Source organism: Pan troglodytes, chromosome 14, assembly GCF_028858775.2.
Source record: "Pan troglodytes isolate AG18354 chromosome 14, NHGRI_mPanTro3-v2.0_pri, whole genome shotgun sequence".
NCBI lineage: Eukaryota > Metazoa > Chordata > Mammalia > Primates > Hominidae > Pan > Pan troglodytes.
The window spans coordinates 99,790,123-99,808,896 of record NC_072412.2 but is presented as its reverse complement, the minus strand read 5'-3'; the positions used below and the strand labels follow the sequence as shown (position 1 = coordinate 99,808,896).

General features: G+C 39.3%; 1 protein-coding gene and 1 long non-coding RNA gene across 4 annotated transcripts in view; one reads left to right on the top strand and one right to left on the bottom strand.

The window, feature by feature from the left end:
- Positions 1-18,774, bottom strand: part of GPC6 (glypican 6) — a 1,182,651-nt gene that overhangs the window by 215,521 nt on the left and 948,356 nt on the right. The window lies entirely within an intron of this gene.
- LOC129136737 (uncharacterized) lies at positions 4,615-11,064 on the top strand. 2 transcript variants are annotated; one of them, XR_010150751.1, is made up of 5 exons: positions 4,615-4,661; positions 5,018-5,080; positions 7,929-8,049; positions 8,386-9,965; positions 10,071-11,064. It is a non-coding gene; the product is annotated as an uncharacterized LOC129136737 (long non-coding RNA). The 2 variants fall into 2 exon arrangements; XR_008538692.2 differs by having other exon boundaries at positions 4,615-5,080; positions 8,386-9,319; positions 9,816-9,965.

Genomic DNA, 18,774 nt, shown 5'->3' with positions numbered 1-18,774 from the left:
CAATACTGTAGAGTTTCTCAGAGATGACAGTATTCCATGGAACTGGCCCCAAATCTCTCTATTCCTTCACCCCATTCCATCTTCCCTACAGTCCTAGCAGCCTTAGTAATTTCCTTTCTCCCTGTAGATTCATACATGAGGCCCAAAGAGAATGGTATCAATGTGTTAAAAAACCCCCACATTTTGACATCATTGGTTATAGAATGGTAGAAGCCAACAAATATATTTATTCCATCAGAGATATGAAAATTCCATCATTGATAGGACATATTACCATGCATCTGACTAAATCCATAAACAAATTAGCCAATATAACAGCCAATATAAGTGTCTCTTTTAAAAATATTTTGCATTTCCTACTTTGCATTAAATTGAGGTTAAAGTTCCAAACATGAAATTGAAGTTCCTCTTCTGTCAAATATGGTTGTGTGGCAGTTATGGGAAGAAATTGAAAATGAACCAAATAAAGGCATGTTTAAGAAACGCCTTATGGGGTTATGCCAACTCTCATAACACCAAGTGGTTTTGACAAGCAGTCTGAAATCCACTAATCATTTGGGTAAAACTCTTGCGCTTGTTCCTGTTAGTTTCAACTCAAACAGCAATCTGACTTGACAGGTTTACTGTAGCCTTAAGGAGAAGTGGATGTAATGCAAGACACAGCCTTGAAGGTAAAAGGTCAGTGTTGAGAGTCTGAAACCACCCGGCATCTTAAAATGATATTTTCTGTTGTTACTTTTGGACATACTTCACTTGAAGACCCTTTAAAAACTTTAGTTTCTTGCTTGGAAGTCACAGATTAATGACAGTTAACATGAAGTTCAGCTACAATATAACATCTTTATATAGCATGCACTTGGCTTTGTGGTTTTCAAAAGGAGGATGGCTTTGAAAACACAAATGTACAGCTTGTTTTTTTTTGCAGCCAAAATAAAAAATTTTAAAAAATTTCTTAGTTTAAAAAAAATCCTCCCCCTTATAAGAGATATTCTTGTGCTGTAAACCCTAATTAAGAAAAAAAAAACTGAAAAGGTTATTCAAGTTAATTGTGGTATGCAGTATGGCCCGGCTTCCTCTGATAATGACAAAATCTATTTCACTAGTGACAAGTGTCTCAAAGGCCATCTATCTTTTGACTACAAAGAACATCGAGGGATGTCTATTTTAATATGTCAGTATCAAAGAGAAATTTTTCTCATAGCCCCAAGATGCTCCCAGCACACAGAGCAAACATTCTGAGCATGCAGTGGTTTTGGCTTTGGGCCATATCTCAGGAAAGCCCACACTATTCCTGCTGAGTCTTCTTTTAACTATGGTACTGTGGGTTCCCCTTGGTCTTCCAAAGCTGAACCTTAGTCACCCCTAAACTACAGTCTTTATGTGAGTACCTTGGTATGGGCTCTTCCCCATGTTTCTCAGAACACGTGAGAAATGTCTGAACTGACTTCTGAGATGGTGGCTGATGCATTAGAGGCTGTGTGGCAGGAGCCACATTTGCACACCCCTAAGTCTCATAGCTCTTACTACATCTTCCAGGTATTGCACTGAGTTCTTTATTTGCATTATCTCATTTAATCCTCATGACAGTCCTATGGGGCAGAAACTTTAGCAACTCTGTTTTATGAATGAGGAAGCAGAAGATTTGTGAGTTAAGGAACAATCCCAAAGTCAGCGAGAATAATAATGTGAACATGCATGTACAAGCTGACTCCTATGTAAGGAAAATCAACTGTTTAGATATGGCATATGTTTTGAAAAAATCGATTTTATTATTTAAAACCATAATACATGCTTTTGTATGGAGTTTCAGGACTGCAAGCATCTCTGGTCCTCAATGGTTGCATTGAAGTATTCTTATAATCCAAGTGATGTCCTTGGATTTTTCAAACCAATTTCCATGCCCACAATGGCTTCTTACTGGGGTTGGTTAAGGGGAAAGGGCTTATACAAGCCCTAACTAGGAAGAAACTGCTGGAAGAACAGGGAAGGAAGCAAAGGAGAGAGACCAGGGAGGCTTTAACTTCTTTGACATCTGCAGATCAGGTGCTTGTAACTGGACATGGGGACACCAGTACTTACCACTCTCTGTTCAAAAGAGACTTACTTAAATAGAAAAGCAGTCACAAAGAAGGCAGGAAAACAGGCTTCTTATTTTGAAAAGAATGAAACTTCAGTGCTCAGTTCCAAAGGCCTTGTTTCTAGATACTTTCTATAATACTTCTCATACTCCTCTCTCTTAGATTTGCCCTTGGTTATGTGTGTGTGTGGGGGAAGGGTACACATACACACATAAATACATACTCATATAAATATACTCATCTACAGATACACACACACATACACAGATACACAACACATGCTTCTGTATAGAGTTTCAGAACTACAAGCATCTCTGGTCCTCAATGGTTTAGTTAAAGTATTCTTTTTTTCATCTTTAAAATTTTTATTTTCATAAGTTTTTGGGGAACAGGTCATATTTGGTTACATGACTAAGTTCTTTAGTGGTGATTTGTGAGATTTTGATGCACACACCACCCCAGCAGTATACAATAAATCCAATTTGTTGTTTTTCATCCCTCACCACCTTCCCACCCTTTCCCTCCGAGTCTCCAAAGTCCACTGTATCATTCTTATGCCTTTGCATCCTCATAGCTTAGCCCCCACTTATGAGTGAGAACATACAATGTTTGGTTTTCCATTCCTGAGTTACTTCACTTAGAATAATAGTCTACAATCCCATCTAGATTGCTGTGAATGCCATTAACACACACACACAGACACATATGCAAAAACACACAGACATACACACATATGCATACATTGGAGTTGCCAGAAAAAAATGCAGGACACTCTGTTAAATTTGAATTTCAGATAAACACCACTCTCCACATTGTAATTATGTCCAGATATTGTATGGCACATACCTATCCTCAAAAACTACTAGTTTATCTGAAATTCAAATTTAACTATATATCCTATACTTTTATTGGCTAAATCAGGCAACTTTAATAAATAAATATGTACAGGTATGAGTATACATATACTGTACATATGCTACAAGTATATTTAAATCTATATAACTGTATCTGCAATGATATATAACACTCCCCAAATGAGATTAGCAACCTGTCCTTATATATGCCTGTTTACCCTAAATTTCCCATACATCAAAGTAATCATACTTGTCATTTCATCTTCAATATCTGTTTTTCCCACTATATCATAAGCTTCACAATGACTGCAGCTATTACAGACTTACCCCCAGCATAAAACATAGCAGATAAACTACAGAACACAGAATTAATGTGAAAGCCCACATCTAGAATTCTGCCAAAAGCTCAACCTCACTATTAAAAGCAGGGAGGACCTGTTCAACTGTGGACAAAAGCCAAAGTCAGCTGCTGAAAACCATGAAAGAGATAAGGGGTCTAGATTTAAAGAACTTTCACTGCATGACGACAATGATCATATGCATTTCAATGTCTTTATCTCAGTGATTTTCTTTATAGTCGGGCTAGCCCACTGGGTAACAGCAATTTTGCACACGGGCATTTCTCCTATACCCCAAGCAACACTGCGAACCCTTCTGGCGTGTTGCATGCTCACCACGTTCTGTTTTCGTATCCTGGCATGCCGCACGCTCACCAGGTTCTGTTTTCATATGCTACAGCACACTCAAAGAGTATCCCTTTGCCTCAAGTTCTGTTATTATGAGTGCCACTTGAAATTTTTATTTTTGCCGAAACCATTCAAAGCAGAGGATAAAACACAGAGGTCAGGAATGGCGGCCCCCTCCCACTCCACATTACATTAGCGGCATTTGAAAATTACAGCCTCACCAGCTTGCTAAGGAAATACTACATTTTTCATCTTCGGTGACTCTGATTAAGTAACATTCACTTTGGACCGCTCCTATGGTGACACAGCTCCACTATAAAGGCCTCCTGGGTGGCATTCCGGTCATTAGAAACTATACAAACTATTAGGAAACAGTAGCAGATCTGCTAACCTTTCAAATTACAGTTTCCTCTCTAATTGTGGCAAAGAAGACTGAATTCATAATAGTTTTGAAGTTGGATAAAATAGATATATGTGGAAATACACACACACACACACACACACACACACACACACACACACACGAGGAGTCTCACCGTTTCAAGTGTATTTCTTAGAATGTTTTCCCATAGAGCTCTTAGTCTAATTGTTCTGATCCCCAAAAATAAGGCTTCATTTTTGTATTCAACAAATTCCCTGGGTCACCTCACATTAAACCATCATGTGTCTATAAACACAGGTTTCAGCAAACTGATGCCCACTGAACTTCAGTGTCTACATGTCTCTACCAGGGACCTGTACCACCAAATTGGGGCTCACCCACCACTTCATTGCCTGATATAAAAACTGAGTCCCCAGCAGAGGGCACAACTGAGGTGCGCAGTAATGTTCTCTGTGCTGTTGACCAGCCCTTCACATTCTCTCAGTTGCCCTTTCCCATGAGGCAGTTTTGGTTAGTACCTCATAATGGCTAAGGCAGGCTCTTTCTCTGCATACAAGTGTACATACATCACAACACCCCAACATATGTCAACATCACAAACATTTAGCCTGCTTGTCTTGAGCTCCTCATAGCATGCGAAATGCAGGCTCATATTTTACTGGCACGTTGACTAATCTTTAGGGGAGATCTGGCTTATGTGGGAAGTGATTGACTACGTGGTACCCTTTCCCTTGAGCTAGTACTAACCCAGACCCCAGACATACTCTTGGCATTCCATCTTTCTAATGACATATAAAAATGAGGAGTCACACACTCTGGGCTATTATGGATTCCATGGTGCTTTTAGGAAGACCTGAGGCTTTATCCCCAATGTGGCAAAATGCCAGCTCAGAGAGTAAAGTTCCAAGTACCCAAAATCTTTCTATACTTTATAGATTGTTCTGTTATTTGCTGCAAAGATTAACTAGCATGAAGTAGGGAGCCATTTATCTGTTAACACATTGTTTTTTCTTCCAGAGTTGCCTGCATTTCAGCAGTGGATTTAAGCAACCTCTGTGTAAAATATTGCAGCATGCTGAGGTAAGTAAATGCTATGGAAGATAAATTATTTGATGACCAAGTGGGTATTTTCCTATAAACTATTTTTTTAATAAAAATCATAAAATTGTGAATTGTGAGAGATGAAGGTAGGAGTGAAATATGAGGATAGGTTTCATTTTTGTGCTAATGAGAGGTCTTCTCTTCAAGTATAAGAGGATATTTTTCATATGAATCCAGCACACAAGCTTCTTCTCTATACACCAGGAAACTTAGTTCATATGAGCATCATTTTGCTATCATCTGGGTTTGGTTCTCTAATGTTTTCCATAGCCACTCTATTTGTTACCTTCACCAGTTCCCCTTGGAGATGAAATTGAACATCTCTAACTCAGAAAAGGAGCTCCCCATGGGAAGATCCTCTGCTCCAGTCATTAATAGAAGAGACAGGAAAGGCTGGGGCTGGGAGGATTGGATTTATATAAATGGAAAGATAAGTCTCAATTTTTTTTTACTTCCTTCAAACTTGCCTCTACTATTATTTTTTTTCCAGCTTAAGATATTTCTTGTTTCCTGCTTTAATCTAAGCTTTGTACAAATGATGACATATTGGAAAAAGAGGCCATTTCCAAGGACATCGCTCACTGTCCTGATGCCGTGCAGTGTACACTTACCGACTCAGCTCTCCAAAGATCCTCTTCTATCCCCATTCACATTTATTCCACACCTTGCCAATGCCTTCAACTCAAACTTGACACTGGCTCAAGACATTTAAAGCCAGTAATCCCTGAGCTACACTTAGCAAGCCCATGCTGCCAAAACTCCCATAAAATGTCTCAGAATCTCATGGAATACCAAGAAGATTTATATTCAGCCTTAACTTGGGCAATCTTCACCTAGCATTTCTAGTATCAACTCATTTCTTATGAAATGTTCAAGTCTGTCAGTGAAGGTGCAATATCATACATATGTATAAATAATGAGAGAGCTTCTTAGGTGCCACATGTAAAATCCAGTCTTGTTACTTCATTGTTGCAGCTTAAAGAAAGCTCTTTTGTTTCCTTCTTTGGGAAATAATCCAAAACTCATAGAAATTTATAAGAATGGTACAAAAACATTCGTATACTCTTTATCCAAAATCACCTATTGTTAACATTTTGCCTCATTTGTTTCTGCTGCTTGCTGTCACTCTCTCTCTTATATATATATGTGAGATAGTATACACGTTACTACTTACATACTAATATGTACCACTTATATACTAATATGTATCACTTATACTACTGAAGAATAATATTTGAGAGTATATATATGAGAATGTATTCATATATGCTACTCATATGTTAATATATATAACTTTTGAGATAATTCTCAGTATTTGAGAATTAGTTACACACATCATGGCCTTTTACTCCTTAATACTTCAGGTTGTATTTCCTAGGAACAAGGATAACCTCTTACACACCCATACTGCAGTTATTAACTTTAGTAAATTGAACATTGATACAATACTTTTATGTAACCTACTGTCTGAATTCCAACTTTGTCAACTGACCCAGTCAAATCCTTTCAACCATTTTCTTTAGCCCAGGATGAAGAATAGGATCCTGTATTCTATTTCATTGCCATGTGTCCTCAGTGTCCCTCAATCTGGAGCAACTCCTTAGTCTTTCTTTGTCATCAACTAAAGTGATGGATCATTTGGTGTGCCAGGCAGTAGATCATATGCCTCAGCAGCCTGGAGAATGCTGCTGTATTTTCAGTAGGCAACACATATGAGATGATCATAATGTGGATGTCATTTCACTAGGAAAAAGTAAAATTTTTTCTGCATACTTTTTTTTTTTCAGAGTCTTGCTGTCTGGCTGGAGTGCGATGGCACGATCTTGGCTCACTGCAACCTCTGCCTCCCGGGTTCAAACAATTCTGCCTCAGCCTCCTGAGTAGCTGGGATTACAGGCACCCACCACCATGCCTGGCTAATTTTTGTATTTTTAGTAAAGACAGGGATGGCCATGATGGCCAGGCTGGTCTCGAACTCCTGGGCTCAGGTGATCTGCCCCCCTTGGCCTCCCAAAGTGTTGGGATTACAGGCGTGAGCCACTGCACCTGGCCTGCATACTTTTTTTTTTTTTTTGAGACAGAGTCTTGCTCTGTCGCCCAGGCTGGAGTGCAGTGGCGTGATCTCGGATCACTGCAAGCTCCGCCTCCCAGGTTCAAGCGATTCTCCTGCCTCAGCCTCCTGAGTAGCTGGGACTACAGGCGCCCGCCACCACGCCTGGCCAATTTTTTGTATTTTTAGTAGAGACGGGGTTTCACCATGTTAGCCAGGATCGTCTTGATCTCCTGACCTTGTGATCTGCCTGCGTCGGTCTCCCAAAGTGTGGGGATTACAGGCGTAAGCCACCGTGCCTAGCTCTGCATACATTTTAATGAGAAGAGATGTTAGATCATGGAAAGATCTCCACAAAATGGAATGAATTTTTTAAGTTTTGATACTCTTTTGTTTAATTTATCTGGAAAATTTACTCCTTCCTTGACACTGCAAGGAATGTGTGGATTGACATAACAATCTAGAGGTGTCCTATGTTCAGAATCTATCACCTGTTGCTAATTTACTTATACCCAACATCCACTGCTTTTTATCCAAATAAATTCTGTCCATCTTGCAATCTTTATGATGTCCAGTAAAGCAATAAGTGGTAGCAGTAAAGGGAACATCCTAGGGTGGGGAGCATGCCTCCCTCTCCTGTTCTCTTTCCAGACTTGAAAGGCAGGAGGCACTACTCAGGAATACACAGTCCTCCGGTCTCAGCTGACAGGCTAAGGATCCCTCTGCTCTTATGTGAAACTCACATCTTTCTCTTCCTCCTCCTGTCCACCCCCAAAGCCCATTTTGTACAGAGGAGAGAAAGAGTCTGTTCAGCACAATTAAACCACCTACACACAGACTTACCAAGCAGAAAACAAAGAATAAGGAAGAAAACATCCGCCACCACCTGAGAAATTGAGTAAGCAGTTTCCTGAATTTCTACCCATTTTTCAGGGATAATGTCTCTTGAGGAAGCCACAGGTTAGAGCTTCTGGGTGATATAAGGTGAAGCCTTAGCAACACATATTAGGAACCCCTATAACAACAATGGGGAAAGGAAATGGTGGGGACGCTTATTATTCAGTGGCAAACTGGGGCTGCTTCTCCACAGCACTAGAAGAGAATAAAGCAACTATACGATTGAGGGGAGAGAGGATGGATTTGGAGTCAGACAGACTCCTTTGACGACTGACCAGATTGTGAGACTTTGAGGAAAGCTCTTCAGCAGCTTGAGTCTCAGTCTCTCTTTCTTTAGTATGAAGGAGCTCTGATAACAAATCGGTCACCAGCTATGGGATGGGGTGTGGTGCAAGTGCCTCTCCAGATACAGAGGTCCCTAAAGAAGAGGACAGAGGTGAGCAGCCAATCCTCAGAACAGCTGGAGGGTGGGGGATGGATATAGTCCCACAAAGGGATCTGGTGACACCTCACGGCATCCACCATGGCTCCCGTCTCCTTCCAAATCTGAATGATGAAACCTTATAGAATGCAGTGCTAGGTTCTTTGTAACTGAAATGATTTCACTTTCTTTTTTTCTTTATTCAACTTTAGTTCAAAGAAGTGACCACTCACATCACAGAACTCTCTGAGGCATGCTGGGCTAATTGACTCTATTGAGATATCCTTTGTTATGATAAAAATCTTCTATTCCCCCATACAGATGGTACCAGCCAAGAGGAAAGTCACTCGTGCCTGTGGTCAAGCTTCAGGCAATCCCAGTGACCTTGTGCTGCCTTAACTCACCCCTGTCTCCTGGGAAGAGGTGCAGAAGGGAAAAGTGCTTGGGCCTTCCTCTCAGTGACACCACTCCCCTCTTTGTGTCACTGCCTTGCTTTTGGGCTCAGCGTCATTAAAGCACTGCTGCACCTTAGTGCACACACTCCTTTCTAGGTCACTGAGACATGAAGTGAACATCATTTGTAATATTCATATTTTTCTCTGAGAACTGGCAGGGGGGTGGAGAAGGGCAAGAGTGGGAGCAGTGTCTGCTGGGAGGGTGGAGAATTAATTTGCATTAATTTCTCACCCTGTTAACTGGTGTGTCACTTCTCTACTCACACAGCCTCCAGTGTGGATTTAGCAATTACTTAGCTCAGTAGAGATAATGTACCCCATAAAATGGCAGAGACACTGGCCAGGGCTGGGCCCAGGAATTCAGTATGGATAATATTCTAATTCTGTATGACAAGGTAAGGCACAAACAAGTTAGCCATATTTTTCTCTGAAAACTATATATATCTTACTAGGTATATCACAATGTATTATATAGACATACCTATGTATGTTTATATATTTCCATAAAGTTTTCTTATCTTATTTTTGGTCTTTTCCTTTCCACTGGACTCTAAGCCTCATGAGGGTAAAGGTTTTGCCTATTTGTTCACTGTTGTAACTCCAGCACCTAGAACAATGTTTGCCCGATAGTGGACACTTTGTAAGTATTTGTTGAATACCTAAATCCATATTAAGATCAACTCTTAGGTTTGAATTCGTCTAGAAATTTGGGGGATGTTGGATTATATGTTCCATTTTTAAAACAAGATGTTTATAATCAAGTGACACGATTTTAAAAGAACATCATTTTAGTTGAGGTGCCAGTAAAATGCGTGAATGCTTTATGCTAAAAAAAATTGGGTTACGTGGCCTCTTACCTTCTGACTCATCGTTCTGCTTTCTTTTTCTTAGCTTTACCATAAATTTGAATCTGTAATTTCTGCTTTGATCAATTTGATGTATAAGGAGTGGAGCCAGTCAAATTTGGAAATAAAATTTCAAGGTTAGAATTCCAATTATGCCGGTGATTCACTGCATAAAACATACGAGCCTCAGTTTCCTGTAAGTGTTCATTTTGCTCCAAGCCTTCTTTTGAGGGAGGGTACACATGTTGCCCAAGGCACCGAGAATAAAAACTTTCTTCCTGGGCTCTTTCCCTCTGATCAGTTTTCATCTGAAATAAAAGGAGATTGACTCCAGGATCTTCCAAGGCTGCTATTCCAAGAGCAGGTTCATAAAGGTGATTGTCAAGCTCCAGTGCAAATGCTAATAATCTGGAATTTTCCTTCAAACCATCTGCCTATGCAAAATGCAACTGGGTCACACTGGAAAGGAGAGAGAGAGCTCTGATTCATATGAGAAATCAAGAATCGAACCTTCGTAAGTTCCATACTACGGAAACGTAGCTAAGCATGCTCATTTTCTATTGGGATTCTGGCCTGCTATTTGAGTATATGCAGAGGGCAGTATCCTAACTTTGGTATAATTCTACTAGTAGCTTGGTCTTCCAAAGCTTGCTCAAAGAAGATAGCATATTTAATCTACTAAATTATGTTTTAATCAAGATAGAACTCTATAAAAATAATTCTGCATGCATAAATATAGCCAACTCGTCATTTTTTTCTTTAAAGTGCCTGTGAGAATGTCCATGTCATTTTGACCACTTGAGGCTGGTAGGCTACTCTTTAATCTCCCACCAACATCGTAGCCAAGGGTTGAATTTTATGGTTTCAAAGAATCTGTTGCGGTGACCCTAAACCTTCTTATGTTATTTGTAAAATTGAGCAACCCATTAAATATCAATTTAGAAAAAAAATTAAGTACTTTGGAACGACTGGGTGAAGTAGAATGGTTGAAAAATCTTGGTAAAGGTAAGACAATGATACGAAATTTAAAGAAAGGGGGGAAAATGGGACTCTGCTCTTGTTGGTTTGCAAGTATCTTTAAGTTCTTTTAGTTTTTCAAAAGCTAAAGGCAGAAATTATAGTTATTGCTTTGTGTTTTGTGCGAGAAAAATCATGCCGAAATCCAATTGGTAAACTCCTATTCCAATAATATGACTTCATATTAAAAGATTGCTGAGTAAATATGCATTGTGTTTCTCTATTTATATTTGTGAGTTAGACTACCCTTTACCTCTTTTCAGTTTTCTTCTGGAAAGGTCTATGTGAACATATATCTTAAAATAATTTCACAGTAAGAAAACCTTTTTTTTTTTTTTTTTTTTGAGACGGAGTCTCGCTCTGTCACCCAGGCTGGAGTGCAGTGGTGCAATCTCGGCTCACTGTAAGCTCCGCCTCCCGGGTTCATGCCATTCTCCTGCCTCAGCCTCCTGAGTAGCTGGGACTACAGGGGCCTGCCACCATGCCCGGCTAATTTTCTGTATTTTTAGTAGAGACAGGGTTTCACCGTGTTAGCCAGGATGGTCTTGATCTCCTGACCTCGTGATCCGCCCGCCTCAGCCTCCTGAAGTGCTAAAAACCTTTTTTAAAATAAACTCTTCGACTTTCAATCTCTCACAGTTGAATACTTCATCTTCAGCACCGAGCTCCACGCTGGGGATGCCAAGATGACCAAGTTATGTTTCCAAACACAAGAGATTCTCAGTGTGATAGAAGACCTCCTCATAGACTGCATCTAATGACCATATTCTTTTTTTTACATTGATGGTATCTTTTTATTCTTACATTGAAAATGTTTTTCAGTGAGGTAAATTGTTCTATTATCCCCAATGGCTATATAAATGAGAAAACCAATATTTAGTAATATATATTCATATATATAATATATGAATTTCAAGATGACACAAACATAAAATAATGTGTCTATGTACATGTTGTCTATGTCATAAAGTTACCTGATTCAAAAGTTTGTAGACTTTCCACTACACTATGGTGATAACCCTAATGTGTGAAATGAAAGGATGATACCTAAAGGACTTTGAGCCCCACAGCAGGTAATCCAGAATGTTATTTTATGGTTGGTTGATTTTGTAGATGGCCAATGGCTTCTTTTTTTTTCTTTTTCAACTTTTATTTTGGAGTCCATGTGCAAGTTTGCCACATGGGTATACCGCACCCAGGTAGTAAGCATAGTATCCAATAGGTAGTTTTTTGACCCTATCCCCTTTCCTCCTTCCCCACTCTACTAGTTCACAGTGTTTACTGTTCCCAGGTTTATGTCCATGGGTGCTCAATGTTTAGCTCCCACATATAAGTGAGAACACACGGCATTTGTTTTTCTCTTCCTGTGTTAATTCATTTGGATTATGTCCTCCACCTCCATCTGTGTTGCTGCAAAGGACATGATTTCATTCTTTTTTATGGTTGCATAATATTTCATGGTATATATGTACCACACCTTCTTTATCCAGTCCATCACTGATGAGCACGTAGGTTGATTCTATGTATTTGCTATTATGAATAGTGCAGCAATGGACATATGAGTGTATGCACCTTTTTGATACAATGATCTATTTCACTTGGCGTGTATACCCAGTAATCGAATTGCTGGGTCAAATGGTAGTTCTGTTTTAAATTTTTTTGGGAAAACTCCAAACTGCTTTCCACAGAGGCGGAAACAATTTACATTCCCACCGACAGTGTATAAGTGCTTCCTTTTCTCTGCAGCCCAATCGGCATCTGTTGTTTTTTGGCTTTTTAATAATGGCCATTCCTGACTGGTGTGAGATGCTATCTCATTGTGGTTTTGATCTGCATTTCTCTGATGATTAGTGATGGTGAGCATTTTTTCATAAGTTTGTTGGTTGTGTGTACGTCTTCTTTTGAGAAGTATCTGGTATGTCCTTTGTCCATTTTTTAATGGGGTTATTTGTTTTTTGCTTATTGATTTGTTTAAGCTCCTTCTAGATTCTGGATATTAGACCTTTGTTGGATGCATAGTTTGAGAATATTTTCTCCCATTCTGTAGGTTGTCTATTTACTCTAGTAGGTTTCTTTTTCTTTGTTTGTTTTTTGCTGTGCAAAAGCTCTATGGTTTAATTAGGTCCCACTTGTCAATTTTTGTTTCTGTTGCAATTGCTTTGGGAGATTTAGCCAAAAATTCTTAGCTAAGGTTGATGTTGAGAAGGATATTTCCCAGGTTTTCTTCTAGGATTTTTAGAGTTTGAGGTCTTACACTTAAATCTTTAATCCATCTTGGGTTCATTTCTGTATATGGTGAAAGGTAATGGTTGTTGGCCAGCCATATGCAGAATGAAACCGTTTCATTCTTCTGCATATGGTTAGCCAACTATCACAGCACCGTTTATTTAATAGGGCGTCCTTTCTCCATTGCTTGTTTTTGTCAGCCTTGTCGATGTTCAGAGAGTTGTAAGTCTGTTGCTTTATTTCTGGGTTTCTTATTTTGTTACAGTGTTCTATGAACCACATTCTTCAACCCTTGTTCTCCCCTTCTCCCTGGTTTGAGTAAAAATAATCTCCCCAAATACCAACTAAGACAGTAGACATATGCTTTGGTGTCTTCAACTTAGCATGCTGAAGACAGCGTGTGTGGACCTGCTAGAATGGCTATAATGCAGGGAAGAATCCTAAGAGACAATTACTGTTGGCAAGGGTGTGGAGAAATTGAAACCCTCGTAGATTTCTGGTGGGAGTGTATGATGATACAGTCACTGTGGAAAACTGTTTGGTGGTTTCATGAAAAGTTAAACATAAAATTACCATGCGACCCAGCAATTTCACTCCTAGGTATGTACCCCAAAGCATTGAAAGCAGGGACTCAGCCAGATACTTGCATACCAATGTTCACAGTACCATTATTCTCAATAGCTAAAAGGTAGAAACAGCTCCAGGCTTCATGAACAGATGAATTAATAAACAAAATGTGGTATATATTAAATACATACAATGAAAAATTATACAGCTCTAAAAAGGAATGAAGTTCTGATACATTCTATGACATGGAAAGACCTTGAGAACATTTTGCTAAGTGAAAGAAGCATGACACAAAAGGACAAATATTGCATGATTCCACTTATATGGGGTACTCAGAATAGGCAAATTCAGAGACAGAAAATAGAATAGAGATTACCAGGGGTTGGGGGTAAGTAAGAAAGGCGAATTATTGCTTAATGGTTACAGAGTTTCTGTTTTGGTTAATGAAACATTTTGGAACAGATAGAGGTAATGGTTGCACGAAATTATGAATATAATTAATCCTATTGCATTGTGCATTTAAAAATGGTGAAGGCTGGGTGCAGTGGCTCACGCCTATAATCTCAGCACTTTGGGAAGCTGAGGCAGAAGGATTGTGTGAGCCCAGGAGTTTGAGACCAGCCTGGGCAACACAGTGAGACCTTGTCTCTACAAAAAATAAAATAAAAATAGCTGAGCATGGTGGCACACACCTGTAGTCCCAGCTACTTGGGAGGCTGAGGTGGGAGGATCACTTGAACCTGAGGGGTTCAGGCTGTAGTGAACCCTGTTTGTGCCACTGACGGAGCCTGGGTGGCAGAGTGAGACCCTGTCTCAAAAATAAATACATACATAAATAAAATGGTTAAAATGGAAAATATTATTAAATATGTTTGCCACAATTAAAAAAGTAAATAATAAAAATTGTGTGTGGACAACCTGTGATCATTTTGGACTTTATCTGCTGGCAGGATAGTTTATTCATTTTCTAAACTTCCTCTTTTTACTTCCACTTTTCTTCAAGGTTTAGGAAAAAAAACATTACACAGCAGTGGCCTACTACTACTCCCAATTGTGAGAAAGCCAATTCATAATGTTCACCCAACTTCCCCGCTCAGAAAACACATCATGGTGCAATTATCTACAGTTTTAAAACAGAAACATAAAGTGTTCTCCTTACAGAAGCACAAAAGTTCAGCTCCATACCTAGCAAAACTCAGGAACAAAGTCCATGTTCCTGCAGCCATCCTATAGTCCCAACACCTGGAATCACCTGACCTCTACCTGATGCTCTGACCTGCCCCAGGAAAACAGTCCAGCTCTTAGGTCAGACTCAGATCATTAATCATCATATCAGCCTTTCTGCAAATCAGTTTCTGATTTTGTAACCTGATTTCAGTGACTTGAGCATTTATCTTTAAAAAAAAAAAAAATCTGAGACCTAAGTTACTCCACTGTATCCCTGTTTCAGCAAGTGGAATCTGCCTGGTTATTTTTGGCCTAAGGGCCTGCCTTGTTACCACACAACCAAGGCATATACCTTTGTCAATTCTCATTTGGGAGAGGAGGGGCCAACTACTGGGTCTACATTGCGTGGCTCAGCTATCTCCCAACTTATGCTTGCCCTCCTAATGTCACTTCCTAGCTGCATGAATTGGACTAAGCCATGCAACCTCTCTGAGTCTCAGTTTCTTCATCAGAAAAGTAAGAACTATGTGACCTGTTCCTCAGAGCCAGTTAAAGATTAACCAGGACTAATGGATGTGAAGTATAGCACCAGGCACCTAGTGAGTGCTCAATAAATAACAGGTAGTGGTAGCTAATTTGCCTTTATAACCATGTCAAAAATGTGGCAGATGCATTTAAACAATTGTCTCACTAATATGAGGCACCCTAAGTTGTATAATAACTAACAAATTTATTAATGACTCTGAAATTAAAAGTCGCAAAAGCCAGGTGGCAAAGTGCAAAGATTGTCTGGTCAGGGAGTTCAGAGACAGACACATTTTGCTCCTGGCATCACCAGTAAGTATCTACAGGACCTTAATAAAGTGAATTAAATTGTTGGGGCCTGACTGGCTTCTTCCATAGACAATAGATTAAGTCAGATACTGTTTTAAATCCTTGTTAGCTCTAAATATTTGATTCTTTATGAAAAATAAATAAAATCTCCACAAATTAATAAGAAATATTACATCCAACTATGTCGGGGGAACCAGCCCCCAATATTTCAACGCAGGTTCTTTTCTATTTTCCCTAAGTGTCAGCCGGTCTGAGAAATAAAGAGAAAGAGTACAAAGAGAGAAATTTTACAGCTGGGCCTCCAGGGGTGTCATCAAATATTGGTAGGACAGTGATGGCGACCCTGAGCCACAAAACCAGCAAGTTTTTACTAGGGATTTCAAAAGGGGAGGGGTGTACAAAGAATGACGAATTTAACCATTGATGTTTTAGGTCTCCACCCCTGCATGCTAGTAAGAGCATCATGGCTACCTGGTATAAGGGGGAAATACGATTGATGAGTCCAGAGCTCTCTGGTAGAGTGGATCTCAAAATGTGGTTCCTGGATCAACTAATGCCAAACTGCAGGTTTTGTTCCAGACCTACTGAAGTAAAAATTCTGGGGATGGGTCCAGCAATTTGTGCTTTAGCAAGCCCAATTGCTGCTTCTGATGCTTGATAAATTGAGAACCATTGCTGTAATACATTAAAGCCTCCTTGTTTCAGTCTCTCTCCCTCTCTCTCTCTCTCTCTCTCTCTCTCTCTCTCTCTCTGTGTCTCTCTTACACACACGTATGCACAGGAAACCTGTTACCTTGAATTTAGATGATACATACATTTACAATAAGGATATCTATTCCACCTTAATGACTTGTCCGTATTAATTTGTAGATTTTTGAAAAAAATCCTCTGACTTGCCTATTGATCAATTTCATTTCCAGTAGATTATTTTATTTTGAAAGAGAAATGTATGCCCAGTAGAAAATAAAGAAAATTGCTAAGGACAAATAAACATTGATTGCTAAGGGAGAAGAAGGCCACTTATCACATTATCTCTTTAGTGAACAGTCACTCCCTCTGCATGTAGCTCATTCCAAACATCTTACATTTTAATGCAACAAGGATGCCTCCAAATGGTGGTTTCATTCATTGATTTCTCTTGCTATTTTCATTATCTACTTAAGCAAAAAAATACATTTATTGTGGCTTCAAAGACTGCATTCAGTTGATCAAATTGCCATATTTGAAGCAGAGTATCAAATATAAATGGATACCACTAAACAGCCTGTTTATCAATTCAGAAGAGCATGATCCAAACATGTGGTAAGGCCTCAAACCAAAGAACGTATGTCTTAAGGAGTTAGTGTTCACGTACAGTTTAGCATCAGATGAACCCAGGAACTAAGAACTACTTCCAATGTCACGGTCATAGGAAGTGTCTGTGTAAAGCCCTCCGTGGTTCTCCCTTATCTTTCAAATAATACTCTTTTCAATGAGGCCTCTGCAGTGTTATCTCCTACCTTGTACCCTCTCTACTCCCTTTCCAGCCTTCGGGTAGGGAGTCCCATCCTGTAGGTATGTCCGCGTCCTCCTCCCCCTGTGCCTCTACCAAATCCTGCACACAATGGTACCTGCTCACTCATCTCACTATTGAGTTTACATGCCTTCCTATTAGGATGGTAAGCACCTTGGGATCAGGCATTTTTTTCTTTGAATACGAATAGCAACATGATAGGTTCCTGTAAATATCTATTGAGTGAAATAATTTCACCTTCTGCTCACATTTTCCATTTTCCTGCAGACATATTATTACCCCAAAAGTAGTGACCTGGTTAGAAGGTAAGAAAAATACATAGAAAAAAACAGAATTTCCTAGTGGTATTACCTCCCAGGAAAGAGTTGTAATCAAAAGCAAAATTTTCCTCCTGTTGTGCTTTCTTAGCTAACTACAGAAATAGTCACTTTTAGAGAAAGCCTGTCAAAAAGCTTGTGAACAGCAGTTAAATTCACTTTCCATTTATTTTCAATGAATAGGTAGGAATTAGAGTATGTATCACTTTTATTTTTTTTTTAACTTTTGGAGATCTATCAGAGACTAGCATCTCCTAGAAAAACATGAATTAAGTTAAACAAATTTTAAAAAATTACACATATACAAACAGTGATGGAGAATCATTGAAAAAAACATAAAGCAGGCAATCAGGAACCCCTGAGTCAGGAAACTGAGTACATTTTTATTCCTGCTACCTAGGAGCTATTTGATCATGGGTAAGCTCATGCCCTTTTAGATTTCACCTTTCCATCAACCCTCTCTATCTCAAAGTAAATGCCAATAAGACACAAGAGAAGATTTCTGAGGAGATGGTGTACAGACAAATGCAGTGTCATTTGACACCTGAAGAAGACGCATCTTAGAAGGATGTCAATAGTAGAACCTTGGTTGGCTCTAAAACCTTCTCACTTCAAGAACAAAGATATGCAGGAGGGTGAGGATATTGGAGATGATGAATACATGATCAGGACAAGGTCATTTGTGCCTACCAACCATGGGGTTTCCACAGAAACGAGACGATCTGAGCCAGATTCAAAGCCTGAAACAGGAATGAGATAAAAATCTAGACCGCGTGTATCTTGTAACAGGCTTCAAGATCAAGAAAGGGGGAACTCAGTAGCAAATAAGCAGAAGGAGGACTGAGCTCCAGCCAAGTGTTTGCTACTTGAAAATTGCTTAGCTGATGTACTGGGTGCCCGTACCTCCTAACAAGGCAGGAGGACTCATACATCCAACCGTTTAGATTCATCATCTCATCTGCTCTCACCTTTCTGCTGGCTGCACAGACCAAATATTTGCTTGGCTGCAATACAACAAGAGAATGAATGTAAACAGTGGGACTCTGAGAACTGCTGATCAGAGTTGTTGGGAAGGAAACTAGAAACTCTTAAAAAAAAAATCTTAAAAGAGGGTTGTGAGTAAAGTGATCTTTTGAAGAAGAGAGCAATTACTTTAATGATTTGCATTTTCATTCTGGAGAAAGTACATCCTATTAAAGGAAATGTGAAAAGTTTTGAATATTCAAAGGAAGAAAGAAAAACAAAACCCACTGTCCCATGAGTGAAACACAATAATTGGGTATAGTCTAGTGTATTTCCTTTTAGCTTCTTTTTCTATGCATAGGCATTTAATGATATTGTTGAAATCACTGTTTAATATTACA